The sequence below is a fragment of the Arachis duranensis genome, chromosome 7 (assembly GCF_000817695.3).
Source record: "Arachis duranensis cultivar V14167 chromosome 7, aradu.V14167.gnm2.J7QH, whole genome shotgun sequence".
In the NCBI taxonomy this organism is placed as follows: Eukaryota; Viridiplantae; Streptophyta; class Magnoliopsida; order Fabales; family Fabaceae; genus Arachis; species Arachis duranensis.
The window spans coordinates 71389256-71405124 of NC_029778.3; the positions used below are offsets into that span (position 1 = coordinate 71389256).

Genomic DNA, 15869 nt, shown 5'->3' on the forward strand with positions numbered 1-15869 from the left:
TATTATTATTATTATTGAGTCACTATGTGTATATATATATATTAGAAATACATATATAAGAATCTAATGAATAAATTTATTATTATTTTTGTCCAAAAAATACAAAAAATTATAGTACAATATTATTATGCTGCAATTAATAATAATAATTATTTTATTTTATTTTATTTTTGGACGGATGACTGTTATATCTAATGAAAAGAAATATCGGGGATTGATTTGTATATTAATTTTTTTAGAGACTAAAATATCCGTTTTTAAAATCGTTGGGGACTGACCTGGGTAATTACTTTGTCGGAAAATGAACTGGGGACTGATTTGTCTGACAGAGTAAAACCTTGGAGATTGATCTGTAGTGTCGGTGACTTTCAAATGGTAGAATTTAGAAAATAAAGGGAGAAAGAGAGATGAGAAGTGTTGCATTAAAAATAAATAAATGAATTGAATGATAAATAAATAAATAAATAAATATTCTTTTTATATTTTATTTTAACTAATAATTATCATATATTTTATTTTATTTTATTTTTATTATTTAAAAAATATGTTAAATAATATTTTAAGAATAAACATATTTAAAAGAGTAAAACGGCCGATTGGTTTGTGAAAATATTTTCTGTTGTCGTTTTCTATTTTCATTTTTAACTTTTCGCATTTTAGAAAATGTGATTAGTTTGTAAAAAAGGATTTATTTCTATGTATCGAAAACAGTAAAAATATGTCTGATTGATTTATTTTTAAAATGTATTTTTAATAATTTAAAATTACAAAACTATATTTTTATTAAATGTACAATTTTAGTTATTTGATTTTTTTATTAAATTAACAATTAATTTTTATAGGGTATTAATATGAAATAAATTACTATTTTATTATACTACTCTAGAAAAATTTAATATTTCTTACATACAGTTGGTTTTATATTTCCTATGGTACTATATAACAATAAAAATATTAATTGAAACAAAAAATTGAAATTAAAATTAGTTTTACACCAAGCAAATTAATTATTATCAAATTTATTGATGTAAATAATTTTTTAACAAATAATTTATTAATAAAATAATGAATAAATAAATATTGAAGTTAAAAAACTTTAAAACAAAAAGCTAACTTTCTTGTCAATATTTTTAAGTTTCTATGTATTCTTTTTAATTTTCGATACTTTCATAATTGATTGTCACCCACTGAAAAAAAAAAAAAGAGCAGGGAATAGCATAGAAGGTAAGTTCCTTGAACCACCAATTCAAGAGGTTCTTGATGATGGGTACACTCTACCCATCACACAACAGCCAAATCCTGAATTTATGGTGGTGAAGATAATCAAGGAAAGCACTGAAAATGGGATAGTGACCGAGGAACAAAAGATGATATCCACAAAAAAGAGACGGTCATCCAAACGCAATCCAACCCCTACCCTAACAAGCAAGGAGGATCACTTTGATAACAATACCAGAAAGCTTGTTAGGAGGAATTCACATCCGATGGCACTAATCTTCTCCCTTTCTCCCTTGGAGTCATTTCTTTTAACCAACTGGAAGAAGAGAAAGAAAGTTCAACAATCAACTGTCAAGCTAATGACATTAAAGAAGCGCTTGTTGAGAGGTAACCCAACCATAAGTATCATATAGTATTTTCTTCTTTTCTATTTTCTTTCTGTTACTTTAGTTTGATTTCATATTATTTTATATTCTATTGATTCTCGTAGTTTTTCTCTTTTTCTAACGTTTGTGATCATGTGTATCACTTAAACAGAAATAGAAACGCATAGGAGAGAAACAGAACACCCTGGAGGGTGCCCCTTACTGGCGTTCAACGCCAGAAGGGGGAAGAGAGCTTGGGAGTTCAACGCCCATAAGGAAACAGAAAGGACCAAGTTTTCTTTGCTTGGGGACAAGCAAACTTTTTAAGTTTGGTATTGCAGAGCGAGCTCTAGGTGTATATTATCATCAATGGCACCAAAGGGAGGTGAACTATCTTCACAGAAGAGCACAGCCTGAGCAACCATCAGCACTGAGGTGGTTGAGTTTCAGTCCTCCCTTCTTTCTATTTTTCAGTATTTTATTCTATTTTCTGTTTTCTATTCTAGCTTCTGCATAATTAGTAGTTTTTTTCAAAATTTTTATGGCTAAGGATATCTCATGAATTGCCCACTAAGCTTTAAAAAGAAAATTTTTGAAAAAAAAGTAGTAAAATGCATGAGATTTTGAGTTATATATTATGAGTTATTCTAGTTACTTTGATGTGGTGGCCTTATTTTTATCTTCTAAATGTATGAATCAACTGCGCATATTTGACATTGGAGCATATTGGCTCTTGAGGTACAAGAATTTAGAGAAGTATTATTGATTCTTTGAAATATCAAAAAGATTGATTCTTGAAGCAAAAGAAACAACAAAAAAAATACAAAACAAAAAAATCAAAACAACAAGGGTCCAAGACATTGAGTATCAATGGTTAGTAGGGTTAAAATTGGCCTAAAAAGCTCAAATGAGTTGCTATCCCTAACTATATGTTTGTGGTGAGAAGGAATCAAGTAAAAAACTTGAGATTGAGCATTTAAAGTCGTGATCCAAAGCTAAAATGAACGCTTAAGAACTCTGAGTACCACTGTCTGGGAATTTAAGCAAAGCTAAATTCGAATCCAAAGGGTTCCCCCAGTTTAGTGCTTGTGGCGCTTATGTATCCGGTGGTAATACTTGAAAACAAAATGCTTAGAGTCATGGCTAGGCTAAAAAAAGTGCAAAGTACCAAAAGAAAAAGTTGTGGTCAAGAATCAAGAAAAACCAAAAGAGGAGCATTGAGGGGTAGGATTTGTGTCGGGTTAGAAATTCTCAATTGAAATTAAGTGTTTTGTTGATAGCATAGTCCAAACCGGCAATTAAATCCCATCAATAAAAGTTTAAATTTCCAAATAAAAATAACCTAGAGTAATTCAACCTCGGGTCGTTCTCCCTCGGAATGCAATTGAAATGTCACAGTCTTGGTTGTGAGGAAAAAAGAGTTTTCAAGTATAAAACGGGAAATTAAAAGACTTAAGAAATAAAAGAACTAAGAAATGATAAAAAAGGATATTAATGCAACTAAAAGGGAAATAAGGTCAAAACTAGTGAAAATTCTATAAATGCATAAAAGAGGCCGGGACTTGGAAATGGAATTAAGGAATCCTATCATTGTCATAACCACAACTATGGAAACTATGATGAGTTAATCTCGCTTCGTCAACCCGTAACATCGATGAGTAAGCCAAGCAAGTATAATTGACCTTAATCCATAAGTCCTAGCTAACTTACTAATTTCTTAGTAAAAAATTAGCGTCAATGGAAACAAGAGTCAACTAACTATCCAAGAATTACCACTAAATGTTGGACTTTATGACTCTAGTATCCTAGGAACTCATTTCCCAAGCCAAGGTATGAAAATCTACTCAAAACTCATAATTGGCATTTTCACAAACACCTTGTGGGCATAAAAATAAAACACGGTAAATTGCAAAAGATAATAAAAACTATAACTAAAATATTCACAATATCAACAATAAACATGCAATCAAACAAATATAAAGCATAAAAGACTAGATTCATTAACCAAAACTTCAAGAAACCAAAATTGCATATATTAACAAGTAGCTTAAACTATGAGCAAAATGTACAAGAGTAGTAAAATTAAAGAGAGGATTAAAGAGTGCTTACAATAAAGATGAACAAAATCCAAGCTCAAAACTTAAGCTATAAAATGCTACAATGAAAATTTAAGTAAACCCTAAGAGAGCATTTCCTATGCTAAACTACTCTTACTCCTAATAATGCTTTCTACCATAAAAGACTAATCTAAAACCTAATGAAAACCTAATGCCTTGATAAGGAATAAAGTCTCCTTCATATAGCATCTAAAATCAGCTTCATCACACTTAAAGGTGGGCCAAGAGGCCTCCAAAATCACGAGTCACATGCCTCATTAATGAAGTCACGCGCTGGTACCTGTGCGTACACACAAACATGTGCGTACGTATACTTGCTGAATTTTCTACATGTGCGTACGCACAGAGGGTTGTGTGCACACACACTTGTTGATTGCTGCACTTGTGCGTACGCACAGACGGTTGTGCGTACGCACACTTGACTGTGTGCTTCTCCTTGTTTTTCTTTATGTGTTCTCCCTTCTTGCATGCTTCCTTCCACTTCTACCAACCCATTCTTGGCTAATTGACCTGAAATCACTCACAAAATATATCACGGTATCGAAAGGAATAAAAGTGGAATTAAATTACTCAATTTAAGCACAAAAATGCATGTTTTCACATTTATGTCCAAATTGGGGAGAAATCACAAAATTTTGCTATTTTGGTGATTAAGTGTGAGTTTATATGATGAAATCCATCCAATTTAAGCCAAAAATTATCATCAAATATGGACTCATCAATTTTTCCACACTTAAACAATAGCATGTCCTCATGCTAAACACAAACAAGGAGAATGATCAAAGGGTGAACAACTTATTAAATACAACTATCTATATGCATGCAAGTATACTATATACTATCTATACTATAGTATCCTATGGAATTGGTGAAAACAAACAATCAAATTTTCAAGCAAGTATTTGAACATATAGGGCTAAGCAAAGAATTAGCTCAATGCAATAAAAATCTAAAGAATTGATTCAACTCATCAAAATGAAGCAACTTGCAAGAATACATGATAAGAGAGGTGGAGACATAGAATTGAGTAATCTAACCCTCACTAGGTGTATATAACTCTCAACGCTCGGTGTCTAGGGTTTAATCACTCAAGTTTCCTCCAATCATGCTTTCAAGAATTTGCTTTTCATCTAACAATCAACAAACATGTGATACATAAATGCAAGTATCATGAGGACATATTAGGATTGTAATGGGGTTAGGGTAAAGGTAGGACTAATATGGTTAAGTGCGCTAATAGATTGAATCTTTGATTAGCTCAAGTATCCCACCCAACCTATGTCAACCTAATCACTAAATTACAACCTAACTTCCCATTCCTCTATTTTTATACACATTCATGCATCTTTTTTTCATCCAAATCCACATAATGCATTTCTTATTCATTTTTTTCTTTCTCTTTGGGATAACTTTTGTCCTCATTTTATTATTATTTTTTTATTTCATTTTTTTCTATTTCTTTTTTTTCCTTTGACCAATGCATATGGTTAAAATAAATTGACACATGAATGTGCACCTATTTTCCAAATTTTTCAATAAAATACCCAAAATAAACTTTTTCATTCACTACCAATGTTCTTCCACAAATTCTCCCACACTTAAATGACACACACACTTCAACCTAAGCTAATCAAAGATGTAATTCAAGGTTATTCCATGGTTTTCTACTTAAGATTTTGATGTGGTTAAAATTAGAACAAAGGGGATTAAAAAGCTCAAAAGTGGCTCACAATTTTAGATATGAGGGTATGGCCATATGGGTTAGTAAACTTAATTCGAAAATAGCCTCAATCATGCTAAATGCATTCAAAATATCAAACATGAGAAATAAAAAATCAAGCAAATCTAAGATCACAAACATAGAAGGAGTATAGCACACAAGAACAAAATAGTGTTAAAATATGCAACCACACAATATGACTCAAAAACTCATAAGGTTGTTTGTTCTATCTCTCTTTTATGTTCTACAAGAATAATTCAAGCAAGTTTAAAAAGGATTTTCTAAATCAATTCAATAGAACGCCCTAAAAATAAAATTCTTGGAAATCTTTGTTGTTTTTCACCAAAATTATTCCCTATATATGTATGTATGATGTGATGGATGCAAGTTCAAAAATTTTCTAGTTCTTTCCTAATTTTCAATATGTAAAACCATTATGAACAATTAGGACAAAATTAAACTAAGTGCTATGCTATTCACATTATCCAATCACAACTTCTATCTATAAACTATATACCAAGCAAAAGATGCAAAATGCTATAGTTAGACATAAGCTAAGATATATGTACTAGAAAAAAATGCAATGCAATAGTTAAAAGTATTCCAAATATCTACAAGAAATATAATAAAAGAAAACAAAAATAAAGTGTAAAGTGTTCAGAAAGAAATTTACGCCCCAAAAGTGGTGAAATCTCTCCCAAACTTAAGCGTTACACGGTCCTCCGTGCACGAACACAATCCGAGGAGAATGGTTCTAAGTTCCTCCACCTTCAGCTGGTGGATGTGGGGGCTCGGGTTGCATTGAAATTGCCAAGTCCAAAGCATTCTCGACATCTCCATCCTCGGTGTCCTCTTCCTCTACCAGCTCTGTGCCTTTAAAAAAGAATGAATAAATTATAATTAAGAATCATAGGGCAAGTAGCACAAAAAGGCAAAGGATGAAGTAAATACAATATATACTTGGAGCCAATATAAAACAAACAGGCATTTAATTGAGGAAGTTGCATAGTGGTGTGGTATGATAAGAATAAGCCATGTGTGTATTCCAATTATGTGCGCGGTTAGAATACACACAACGACCGATTAAAATGGCATCCACACAATCAAAAAGTAAGCTTGGGTTCCTCAATTAAATGGCCTAAGTTGCAAGTAATAGATGAGCATCAATTAAGCACATGCAAACTTAGGCAACTACAACAAGAGTGAATTGAATTTAGAGAATATTGGATATTAAAATTGTGCAAGTGGAAGTGCAAGATTAATATGAAAGTTAGCACAACACACAATAACCAATTCAATGATGAAAAGAAAACCACTTATTCATCCTCAAGAATAAGAAAATAATCACATGGGAAGGTTCTTGTTACAAAAAGTGACAAGCTTGATGAGAATCAAGTCAAGTCAACTCAAACAAATGCAACGCATTGACAAGAAACAAGACCTTGTGATGTAATTATATTGATTTAAAACCATGATGAACAAGCAATTCAATTCAATTCACTAAATTCAATATGCACTTGGTCACATTTTCACCAAATATGAAATCAAATGTCAATTTTCATATCAAATTGGTGCTAGCAACTCAAAGTAATAACAAGTTCATTATTGAAATTTCAATCCCAAAGCAACATTATAATCATTCAAAAAGTGCACAATTCTTGATTAGAATGCCACACAAGGATATAGTCTAACACATATGGTAACTACAACACATGAATTAAACTCAAAGTTCATTCAGGTATTTCATCAAACACATAGTATGCGGTGCACAAATTCAACAATTTCAAGCCAAAATTTAAGCATCAACAACCCATAAATAAAAAATTGAACACTTGCAATTCAACAACAAAACAATTAAACAAAACTTAACCTACATTACCAAAGTTAATTAATGAAAATGAAAATTAAGCAAGCAATAAACAAAACAAGGAAGAGTAAAAAGAGAAGAAGAAGAAGAAAAAGAAAGAAGAAAGAAGGAGAAAAGATGAAGAAGAAATAGGGAGAGAGAGGGGCGGGACGGCGGTGGTGGCTCCGGCGGCAGTGGCAGTCACCGGAAGAAGGGATGGGTGGACTTGAGGGACGCAGCAACAAAGAAGAAGAGGAATGGAGCTGTTAGCGCGAGAGGGAATCCTCCCTAATTAATGCCCAGAACGCGACTTGTGCGTACGCACACAAGGGGAAAACATAAGGGATGCGAACGCACAGGGTGTGTGAGCGCTCCTGGCAGGAAGGGTGTCAAGATGTGTGCGTACGCACAGGGCTATGTGTACGCATAGAAGAATCTTTTTTTTTACGAGAAAGGGTGATGTGTGTGCGCACAAGGGGGGAAAAGGGTAGGGTGCACACGCAGAAAGATGTGCGAGTGCTCTCAACAGAAGGGCTGTTTAAGGGTGTGCGTGCGTACAAACCTGTACGTACACACAGATGTCAAAATTTAGGGGAAGTGTGCGTGTGCACAAGTGTGTGCGTATGCACAAAGCTCTGTTTCTGCAAATATTTTAATACCTCTAAGGCACTAAACATGACTTTCAAAACAGTTTTTCAAGCCCCAAAACATATTAGAACCCCAATAACATATTATTCCACTAAGATTACCTAATAAACACCAAAATGCAACTAAATTAAGCCTAGAATTCAATCAAACTAAGCTAACAAAAGAGACAAAATTCAATAAGCAAAAGCTAAAAGAAGAGAAAGGTTGGAAGGATATTACCATGGTGGGGGTGTCTCCCACCTAGCACTTTGGTTTTAAGTCCTTAAGTTGGACTTTTTGAGTGAAGTCTGTGTCATGGTGGCTTATGCTTCCACTCATCCTTGAGTCGCCACCCATGTTTGCTCTTCAAAAATCCTCTGGGGTCCCAAACTAAGTACATCATCAAGCTCTCAAGCAACCTTAAGCAAGCAATCAGGACCTAAAATAGTTGGTTGTAAAATTGTATACCCGGATCCCACACTTTAGTTTCCCGGTCATCCTCTTGTAGAACTTCACTCTTGTACATGGATGAACAATTTTCCAAATTTCTCTTGAAGCACCCACTTGAATGTTGGAATCCTCCTAATTGGATCTTACACCACTTATGCCTTGAACTCCATTGGCAACCAACATCTAATTTTTCACCACTTTAACACTCCAAGAAGCACCTTAAGTTGATGATCCTTTTCCAAGAGAGCAAATTGATGTGGGCCTAAGAAGCTCATTGAAGAAATTGTTACCCACTCAAATTGCCCTTGGAATGGAGTTGATCTCTTGGGCTCTTGCATGAATACTAGTACACGAAATCGTGAGTTCACACTTTTCTCACAACTCCGCGCAGCTGACCAGCAAGTGCACTGGTCGTCCAAGTAATACCTTACGTGAGTAAGGGTCGATCCCACGAAGATTGTCGGCTTGAAGCAAGCTATAGTCATCTTGTAAATCTCAGTAAGGTAGATTCAAATGGTTATGGGTTTTTGATGATTAAAAGATAAATAAGACATAAAATAAGATAGAAATACTTATGTAATTCATTGGTGGGAATTTTAGATAAGCGTCTGGAGATGCTTTGTTCCTCCTGAACCTCTGCTTTCCTATTGCCTTCATCCAGTCATGCGTACTCCCTTCCATGGCAAGCTTTATGTTGGGGGATCACCGTTGTCAATGGCTACCGTCCGTCCTCTCAGTGAAAATGGTCCTCTACGGTTTCCCGCATGGCTAATCAGCTGTCGGTTCTCGATCATGTCAGAATAAGATCCATTGATCCTTTTGCGCACTATCACTGCGCCCAGCACTCGCAAGTTTGAAGCTCGTCACAGTCATCCCATCCCAGATCCTACTCGGAATACCGCAGACAAGGTTTAGACTTTCCGGATCTCAAGAATGTTGCCAATTGATTCTAGCTTATACCATGAAAACTCTGATCTCACAGAATGGAAGGCTCTGTTGTCAGGAGAGGCAACCATGTGTCGTGGACCAGGAGGCCAAGAGATATGCATTCAAGCTTATTTTCAGGTAGAACGAAAGTGGTTGTCAGGCACGCGTTCATAAGTGAGAATGGTGATGAGTGTCACTTGATCATCACATTCATCATGTTGAGGTGCGAATAGATATCTTAAAACAAGAATAAGCTTGAATTGAATAGAAAACAGTAGTAATTGCATTAATTCATGGGGAACAGCAGAGCTCCACACCTTAATATATGAGGTGTAGAAACTCCACCGTTAAAAATACATAAGAATAAGGTCTAGGCATGGCTGAACGGCCATGCCTCCCAAATAACATGAAACAATTGAAAAAGGGTTCAAAGACCTGATCCCAAGATCAAAGATGATCAAAAGATGAAAATACAATAGTAAAAAGTCTTATTTATAATGAACTAGTAACCTAGGATTTACAGAAATAAGTAAATGAGGTAGATAGTGCAGAAATCCACTTCCGGGGCCCACTTGGTGTGTGCTTGGGCTGAGCATTGAAGCTTCCATGTACATAGGCTTTTTTTGGAGTTAAAGGCCAACTCTGGTGCCAGTTTGGGCGTTTAACTCCAGCTTTTATGCCAGTTCTGGCGTTAAACGCCAGAAAAGGGTCTCTAATCGGCGTTTTGATGCCAATTTGGGCCATCAAATCTCAGGAAAAGTATGAACTATTATACATTGCTGGAAAGCCCAAGATATCTACTTTCCAACGAAATTGAGAGCGCGCCAATTGGACTTCTGTAGCTCCAAAAAATCCACTTCGAGTGCAGGGAGGTCAGAATCCAACAGCATTTGCAGTCCTTTTTCAGCCTCTGAATCAGATTTTTGCTCAGGTCCCTCAATTTCAGCCAGAAAATACAGAAAATACACAAACTCATAGTAAAGTCTAGAAATGTGATTTTTGCATAAAAACTAATAATTATATACTAAAAACTAACTAAATCATACTAAAAACTACCTAAAAATAATGCCAAAAAGCGTATAAATTATCTGCTCATCACAACACCAAACTTAAATTGTTGCTTGTCCCCAAGCAACTAAAAACAAAATGGAATAAAAAGAAGAAAATATACAATGAATCTCATAATATCAATGAAACTTAGTCCCAATTAGATGAGCGGAGCTAGTAGCTTTTTACTTCTGAATAGTTTTGGCATCTCACTTTATCTTTTGTTGTTCAGAATGATTGGCATATATAGGAATTCAGAATTAAGATAGTGTTATTGATTCTCCTAGTTCAATATGTTGATTTCTGAACACAGCTACTTTATGAGTCTTAGCCGTGACCCTAAGCACTTTATTTTCCAGTATTACCACCGGATACATAAATGCCACAGACACATAACTGGGTGAACCTTTTCAGATTGTGACTTAGTTTTGCTAGAGTCCCCAGTTAGAGGTGTGCAGAGTTCTTAAGCACACTATTTCTGCTTTGGATCACGACTTTAACCACTCAGTCTCAAGCTTTTCACTTGGACCTTCATGACACAAGCACATAGTTAGGGACAGCTTGATTTAGCCGCTTAGGCCAGGATTTTATTCCTTTGGGCCCTCCTATCCATTAATGCTCAAAGCCTTGGATCCCTTTTACCCTTGCCTTTTGATTTAAAGGGCTATTAGCTTTTTCTGCTTGCTTTTTCTTTTTCTTTCTTTTTCTTTTTTTCGCTATTTTTTTTCCGCAAGCTTTGTTATTCACTGCTTTTTCTTGCTTCAAGAATCAATTTCATAAATTTTTTTTCAGATTATCAATAACATTTCTCCTTTTTTATCATTCTTTCAAGAGCCAACAATTTTAACATTTATAACTTCACTATAAAAAATATGCATTGTTCAAGCATTCATTCAGAAAACAAAAAGTATTGCCACCACATCAACATAATTAGACCAATTTCAAGATAGAATTCGAAATTCATGTACTTCTTGTTCTTTTGCAATTAGAATAATGTATCTAAGAAAGGTGAATGATTCATGGAATTATTCATAGCTTCAAGACACAGACACTAGACACTAATGATCATGTAATAAAGACACAAACATAGACAAAACATCAAGCATAAAAATAAAAAAACATAAAAATAAGAACAAGGAGATTAAAGAATGGGTCCACCTTAGTGATGGCGGCTAGTTCTTCTTCTTGAAGATCCAATATGGAGATTTGAGTTCCAATATTGAGCTCTCAGGGATTTCTTGATGAGGGACTTCCTCAACTTGGCCACAACTTCATAGAAGTGGTCTTGATGGACCTTTGAGATGAATCTCTCTATCTCCCATGACTCAGAGGTGGAAGCTTTTGCCTTCCCTTTTCTCTTTCTAGAGGTTTCTCCGGCTTTAGGTGCCATAAATGGTTATGAAAAAACAAAAAGCAACACTTTTCCACACCAAACTTAAAAGGTTTGCTCGTCTTCAAGCAAAAGAAGAAAGAAGGGACGGAGAAGAAGAAGAAATGGAGTAGATTGTGGGTGAAGAAAGGTTTGGCCAAGGAGGGGAAAAGTGTATATGAGGTGTGAAAATGAAGGGGTGATGAGGGGTTTATTTAAGAGTGGAAGAGAGGGGTGTCTGTGTGTGAGGGTTGGGTTGGGAGGGAAAGTTTTTGAATTTTGAATGGTGGGGTTTTTGGGGAAGGGTGTTATTGGAATGTGTGAAGAAGAGAGAGAGTGAGTGAGTTGAGGTAGGTGGGGATCCTGTGGGGTCCACTGATCCTGAGGTGTCAAGAATTTCTCATCCTTGCACTATTCTAGCATGTAAACGCCCTCTGAGTGCTAATCCTGACGTTAAACGCCAGGTTGCTGCCCATTCCTGGCGTTAAACGCCAGGTTGTTGCCCATTTCTGGCATTTAAACGCCAGTTTTTCTTCCCTTTCTGGCGTTTAAACGCCAGTCTGGTGCCGATTTCTGGCATTAAACACCCAGAATGGTGCCAGACTGGGAGTTCAACGCCCATTCTGCTACCCTTACAGGCGTTTAAATGCCAGTAAGCTCCTCCTCCAGGGTGTGCTATTTTTAATGCTGTTTTTGAATTTGCTTTGATTTTTGCAGTTGTTTTTGTGACTCCACATGATCATCAACCTAAAGAAAACATAAAATAACAATTGAAAATGGAAATTTAACATAGATAAATAAAAATTGGGTTACCTCCCAATAAGCGCTTCTTTAATGTCAATAGCTTGACAGTGAGCTCTCATGGAGCTTCACAGATATTCAGAGCATGGTTGGGATCTCCCAACACCAAACTTAAAGTTTGAATGTGGGGGGCTTTGGTTGACTCTGTATTGAGAGAAGCTTTTCATGCTTCCTCTCCATGGTTGCAGAGGGAGATCCTTGAGCCTTAAACACAAGGTAGTCTTCATTCAATTGAAGGATGAACTCTCCTCTGTCCACATCAATCACAGCTCTTGCTGTGGCTAGGAATGGTCTTTCAAGGATGATGGATTCATCCTCATCCTTCCCAGTGTCTAGGATTATAAAGTCAGCAGGGATGTAAAGGCCCTCAACCTTCACTAAAACATCCTCTACAAGTCCATAAGCCTGTTTCATGGATTTGTCTGCCATCTCTAGTGAGATTCTTGCAGCTTGTACCTCAAAGATTCCCAGTTTCTCCATTACAGAGAGTGGCATGAGGTTTATGCTTGACCCCAGGTCACACAGAGCCTTCTCAAAGGTCATGGTGCCTATAGTACAGGGTATCAAGAATTTTCTGGGATCCGGTTTCTTCTGAAGTAATGTCTGCCTAATCAAGTCATTCAGTTCATTAGTGAGCAAGGGGGGTTCATCCTCCCAAGTCTCATTACCAAATAACTTGGCATTCATCTTCATGATTGCTCCAAGGTACTTAGCAACTTTCTCTTTAGTAGTAACTTCATCGTCTTCAGAGGAAGAATACTCATCAGAGCTTATAAATAGTAGAAGTAGGTTCAATGAAATCTCTATGGTCTTTGTATGAGCCTCAGATTCCCTTGGTTCCTCAATAGGGAACTCGTTTTTGTCCAAAAGATGTCCCATGAGGTATTCCTCACTGAGATTCACGTCCTCCTCACTCTCTCCAAGTTCGGCCATGTTGGTCATGGTTATGGCCTTGCACTCTCTCTTGGGATTTTCTTCTGTATTGCTTGGAAGAGTGCTAGGAGGAGTTTCCGTAACCTTTTTACTCAGCTGATCCACTTGTGCCTCTAAATTTCTAATGGAGGACCTTGTTTCATTCATGAAACTTAGTATGGTCTTAAATAGATCAGAGACTATGGTTGCTAAGCCCGGACGGCTCTGCTCAGAGTTCTCTGTCTGTTGCTGAGAAGATGATGGAAAAGGCTTGCTATTGCTAAACCTATTTCTTCCACCATTATTGTTGTTAAATCCTTATTGAGGCTTCTGTTGGTCCTTCCATGAGAGATTTGGATGATTTCTCCATGAAGGATTATAGGTGTTTCCATAGGGTTCTCCTATGTAATTCACCTCTTCCATTGCAGGGTTCTCAGGATCATAAGATTCATCTTCAGAAGATACTTCTTTAGTGCTGCCAGATGCAGCTTGTAATCCAGTCAGACTTTGAGAAATCATATTGACTTGCTGAGTCAATAATTTGTTCTGAGCTAATGCGGCTTTCAGAGTATCAATCTCAAGAACTCTTTTCTTCTGAGTTATCCCATTGTTCACAGAATTTCTTTTAGAAGTGTACATGAACTAGTTATTTGCAACTATTTTAATGAGTTCCTGGGCTTCTGCAGGCGTTTTCTTTAGATGAATAGATCCGCTTGCAGAATGGTCCAATGACATCTTGGATAACTCAGATAGACCATCATAGAAGATACCTATGATGCTCCATTCTGAAAGCATATTAGAAGGACACCTTCTGATCAATTGTTTGTATCTTTCCCAAGCTTCATAGAGGGATTCACCTTCCTTTTGTTTGAAGGTTTGAACTTCCACTCTAAGCTTACTCATCTTTTGAGGTGGAAAGAATTTAGCTAAGAAGGCATTGACCAGCTTTTTTCAAGAGTTTAGGCTGTCTCTAGGTTGTGAGTTTAACCATATACTAGCTATGTCTCTTACAGCTAAAGGGAAAAGCATAAGTTTGTAGACCTCGGGATCAACTCCATTGGTCTTAACAGTGTCACAGATTTGCAAAAATTTAGCCAAGAATTGATGAGGATCTTCCAATGGAAGTCCATGAAACTTGCAATTCTGTTGCATAAGAGAAACTAATTGAGGCTTAAGCTCAAAGTTGTTTGCTCCAATGGCAGGAATATAGATGCTCCTCCCATAGAAGTCGGGAGTTGGTGCAGTAAAGTCACCAAGCACCTTCCTTGCATTGTTGGCATTGTTGTTATTTTCGGCTGCAATGTCTTCTTCTTTTTTGAAAATTTCTGTCAGGTCCTCTCCAGAGAGTTGTGCTTTGGCTTCCTTTAGCTTCCTCTTTAGAGTCCTTTCAGGTTCAAGATCAGCTTCAACAAAAATGCCTTTATCTTTGTTCCTACTCATATGAAAGAGAAAAAAACAAAGAAAGTATGGAATCCTCTATGTCACAGTATAGAGATTCCTTGATGTGTCAGAGGAAAAGAAGAATAGAAGGATGAGGTAGAGAGAGAAATTCGAACTTATAGAGAGGGGGGTGTTCGAATTATCAAAGGAGGATAAGTGTTAGTGATTAAATAGAAGGAGATGAGAGATAGAGGGTTTTTGAAAATTAAAATTAAAATAATTAGTTAATTAAAAAGATTTTTGAAAAAGTGGTTAGTGATTTTCAAAAATTGGAAGTGGAAAAGTGGTTATGTGATTTTGAAAAAGATAAGAAATAATAATTAGTTGAAAAAGATTTGAAAATAATTTTGAAAAGATAAGAAGTTAGAAAGAGATTTTGAAATAAGAATTTAAAAAGATGTGATTGAGAAAAAGATTTGATTGAAAAAGATATTATTTTAAAAAGATATGATTGAAAAGATTTTATTTTTAAAATTGATGACTTGACTAACAAGAAATTAAAAGATATGATTCTAAAATTCAAACATTGAACCTTTCTTAACAAGAAAGTAACAAACTTGAAATTTTTTAAATCACAACATTAATTGTTAGCAAGGATTTTCGAAAACATTAAAAGAAAAATAAAAAAAATTGATTTTGAAAAAGATATGATTAATAAGAGAGGATATGAAAAGATAAGATTTTGAAAAAAATTCAGTTTTAAAAACAAAATTACCTCCTTGGTGCTTTCCTGGCGTTAAACGCTCAGAATGGTATCCATTCTGGCGTTTAACGCCCACTTGGCTACCTCCTTGGGCGTTAAACACCTAGCCAGGTACCCTGGCTGGCGTTTAAACGCCAGAAATCCTTCTTTACTAGGCGTTTTGAACGCTCAACGTTTTTTCTGTGATTCCTCTACTGTATGTTCTGAATCTTCAATTCTCTGTATTATTGACTTGAAAAGACACTATTTTGAATTTTTTTGAATGTTTAATGATGAGAGAGAAAAACAACAAAATAAAATTAAACATGAAAAACTAAGATCAGAACA

At 35.6% G+C, this 15869-nt stretch overlaps 1 non-coding gene across 1 annotated transcript; it reads left to right on the plus strand.

The window, feature by feature from the left end:
- Positions 1-14188: 14188 nt before the first annotated feature.
- LOC127740747 (small nucleolar RNA R71) lies at positions 14189-14296 on the plus strand. Its single transcript, XR_008001606.1, has one exon. It is a non-coding gene; the product is annotated as a small nucleolar RNA R71 (small nucleolar RNA).
- The last annotated feature ends 1573 nt before the right edge of the window (positions 14297-15869 follow it).